A 4174-nucleotide genomic window follows, 5' to 3' on the forward strand; every position below is an offset into this window, starting at 1 on the left:
ATATATACACACACACACATACATACATATTGCAAAAATATTCAGATATTATGTAATTCATATAAAAATAAGATTATTATTATTATTATTATTATTATTATTATTATTATTATAAAACACATACCCTATTTTCCTGAAGTGCATCAAACAAAAAATGTTTTAGGCATACTTATATTTTTACATCATGGTAGTGGTTGATTCAAAATATTGCATATTAATATTTTTTTCCAAAAAATATTTATTTAGTATGTAATTCATATAAGAAAAAGAATATTATTATCATTAGCATCATGATAGTGGTTGATTCAACTTAGTGGTTGATTAACATAGTGTATATTAATATATTTTTAAAAAATATTCATATAGTATATCCTTCATATAAGATTAAGAATATTATCATTACATACATATTTTTTAACAAAAAATGTAAATATTTTTTTTAAAGATTTGTTATTCTTTGCATTGCTCTTAAACAAAGCGTCTTCATGCGACCTAAAGGCCAGGAAGGTGATCCGTGGAAAAGCGCGTTCATCTTGCTCACCTGTTCTCGGCCAACGTATGTGTGATTTGTTTAATCCGTGGAAATGGTCTCAGCGCTGTAAACAAGCCGCGCGCGGAATGAGGGCAGCCATCCACGCGTGGCAGCGCTGCCTATTTGTCAAAAAATCTTCCATAAACAAATGGTGGGCCGGGCGGGATAGGTGATGTCTCCATTTTAAACAGGGGCTTAAACTCGGAGGGCACATGAAAGAGCATCATTCAGAGGTGACTGTTTAACTCCATAAATCACGTAGATGAGGTTTGGGAACATGTATGACAGTTTCTTTTCACACGCAATCTCTTCATTTGAAAATTGGTCATTAGTGAAAATCTGTATTTTACAGCCAGTATAAAAGGCTTTGTTTTTGTCATTTTTTACAAGGGAACGCACCGAGATGGGGAGGTCCTCAGATATGTCTAATGTTTAATTCAATGCCATGGTCGCTAAGTATTTTTTAATTGACAAATTAGCGAGTTCTAATATACTGGAATTTAATCCTAATTAGTTAAGCGGCTGCTCAAGGTTTGAACATTGCACCATTTATTAAGAGGTCAATTTATTATTTGTTAAGAAGGCTTTATGAAATGAAAGGGCTATTTTTCAAATCGCTCCGCCCTTTAACCGTGTCGTGCTGTTTGCTGTAGTCATTATGAATTCACTTTGATTTCAATCCCACAATAATATGGTCACTAATGGCTCTGATATTGACGCTAATTGTAAGAGTCAATATTGAGGCACAGCGGGAAGCCTCAGTCGGGTCGGGTCTGTGCTGCAGTCCTACACACCGCTGCTGACTTGTTTCTTTATTTGCATTTATTTCATGTCATTTTTAAATACCTGTAAATTGAGACAATTAAGGCTACATCTTTTATTTTTCCTTTTATATTTTTTAGTTTAAACCAACTGCAGCCAATTAACTCAAAAAAGTTAATGTGTTTACAAAGCACACCTGCTTTATCAGATCTTTATCAGATTGCATCATTTTTAATTGTAAGTAAATTAAACACATAAGCTTGCTCTTTGGGGACTATAAATGGACTCCAAAAGTATAGTAGCTTCCAAGTAAAACCTCAAAATACTTTGTGTAGCGTAAACCAACCTTGAGACATTATTACGGCCTTTTAATTCCACAAAGACTATTTTTATTCATTTTTGTTTTATTGTTACTATTTTATTATATATTTATTTATTTATTTTGTAAAAATCTATAATTTCCAAAGAATTTAGCAAATTATTATTATTATTTAAATAAGATTTCATGTTTAAAGCAAAAACATGCATGTGTTAACCAATGCATATTTTGTGTTTACAGGACTCTCTCTCGCTCTCTCTCTCTCTCTCACACACACATATTTTAGGACACCAGTCCCTGGTTCCCTCGTCCCCCATCCGTACACAATGTCCTTCGGCTCTTGCAGGCGCATCATGTGCCGCCGGAGCGGACAGATGAAGAAGAGGATATTAAGTGACTCTATCTAACATCCAGGACACAATGGCGGTGATTGATGGAGGACAAAGTAGGAACAGCAGGACGGAGGATGGGGAGGGGGGTGTCCGTTGGGGGTCTCTGTCGAGAGCTGGTGCGCCGTCCCCGTCCGCCGTGTTTACTCACTGATGCTCTCGACAAGACAGCCATTGACACTCGGATGGATGAGTCCCGATCCGCCGCACGGAGCCAGAGGTTACCGGGGCTGGAATATAGAGCTCCTCCATGACACGCTCCCTTCACCTAATCTTCCGGCAAAATATTTATCATTATCAATTGGGGCCTGCTCTCTGACATTAGAATACCACGTATGGATAAACCTCGGGAGGATTATCGATCCGCCCGACAGCAGGCTCACACAGGCGGCCGTGAAAGACTTGGGGTCATACGGGACAATACGAATAAAAGCATGGTATATCCAGCACTCCGCTCGGGTTTATTAAGTAAAACAATGAGCCAAATCACACCTCCGTGACATACGTACGCAGCCCACAAATGCTTCTGGAGGAAGGCAGCGCTGCACATTTACTTTTTTTACACACTGGTTTACACTACCAGTCAAAAATTTTGTTCAAAAATTTATTTTTTTATGTTTTTGAAAGAAGTCTCTATGGTGCACCCTGTAAATGATTTATCACAACATTTTTTCTTTTGTCAAATCAACTTCAATAATGAATCTGGTTCAGATAACATCATATTTTAAACCAACTGCCTTCATTGTATTAACTCAGTTTTTTAATTTCAATGAACTCAAATTTTAAAGCAACCAGGTAACTTTTTTAAGTTAAACCAACAATTCTTTTTTTTTCAGTGCATTTATTTGATCAAAAATCCAGTAATATTGTGAAATATTTTTACAATTTAAAATAACTGTTTTCTATCTGAATATATGTTAAAATACAATTTATTCCTGTGGTGGAAAAGCTGAATTTTCAGCATCATTACTCCAGTCTTCAGTGTCACATGATCCTTCAGAAATCATTCTAATATGCTGATTTGCTGCTCAAGAAACATTTCTTATTATTATCAATGTTGAAAAATGTTCTTCATATTTTTGGGAAAGCCGTCATACACTACCATTCATACGTTTGGGCTGAGTAAGATTTAAAAAAGAAAAGAAAAGAAATGTAAAAAATTAATACTAATTAATGCATTAAATTGTTCAAAAGTGACAGTAAAAACATTTATAATGTTACAAAAGATTTCACAAAAGATATTTTCAAATGAATGCTGTTCTTTTGAACTGTCTTCATCAAAGAATCCTGAAAAAAAAAAAAATTAGGCCGCAAAAAAAAAATTCTACATTGATAATAAGAAGTATATTATAATTAAGAACAAACAATAATTGATAATAACTGAGCAGCAAATCAGTAATGACTGCTGAAAATTCAGCTTTGCATCACAGAAATAAATTAAGTTTTAAAATATATTTGAACAGAAACGTATTTTTTTTAAATTGTAATAATATATCACAATATTACTGTTTTTACAGTATTTTTGATCAAATAAATGCAATCTTGGTGAGCATAATAGGCTTCTTCTAATTTCAGTTATTCCAAAATGTTTGTATATCATCATCTCATTAACTGATTGTGTCAGATAAGGGGAACCCCCAAAATGTACAGCGCTGGGATGAAGCAAAACAAAATAATGTTAGAGGATGGTTGGTAAAACATTTGAAGAGGATATTTCATGTTTCCTCCTTCAGACTGAAACAGATGTAAAACCTAAATTCACATTGTGCGATGTGTATTTTGTCTCCTGTAGACCCGGTCTGGGTGGAATTGAGAAGATGGCAGGTCGATATTAGAAATGTCTGTTATGTATCTGTCATATTTCCAACTTTATTTCTTCTGAAGTGGAGAGAGAGAGAGAGAGAGAGAGAGAAACAGAGCGCTCGGGATGAATGGCAGCAGGTGCCAGCGGCTTCTCGCCTCCCGAGCGCTAATTGACCGACAGCGTTCATACACACATTCTCACTAATTTTACATTTGCTATTCCAGTGGGGTAACCAGGCACGTCTCAAGGAATACATAGTATTCACTCTTACCGTGCAGGCCATTGACGATCTTTAAAAAAAAGGGAACAAAATTAGCAGCTTTGTTTGATAACAAGGCCTCTAAGATTCAGACTCGTTTTTGCAATTT

General features: G+C 35.3%; 1 long non-coding RNA gene across 4 annotated transcripts in view; it reads left to right on the plus strand.

The window, feature by feature from the left end:
- Nucleotides 1-2654, plus strand: part of LOC125253616 — a 31031-nt gene extending 28377 nt beyond the window's left edge. For all 4 annotated transcript variants that reach the window (XR_007181486.1, XR_007181487.1, XR_007181489.1 and 1 more), the window contains one exon: nt 1854-2654. This is a non-coding gene — a long non-coding RNA (uncharacterized LOC125253616). The remainder of the gene's footprint in view (nt 1-1853) is intronic.
- Nucleotides 2655-4174: the final 1520 nt, after the last annotated feature.

Source organism: Megalobrama amblycephala, linkage group LG18 (assembly GCF_018812025.1).
Source record: "Megalobrama amblycephala isolate DHTTF-2021 linkage group LG18, ASM1881202v1, whole genome shotgun sequence".
Taxonomy (NCBI): Eukaryota; Metazoa; Chordata; class Actinopteri; order Cypriniformes; family Xenocyprididae; genus Megalobrama; species Megalobrama amblycephala.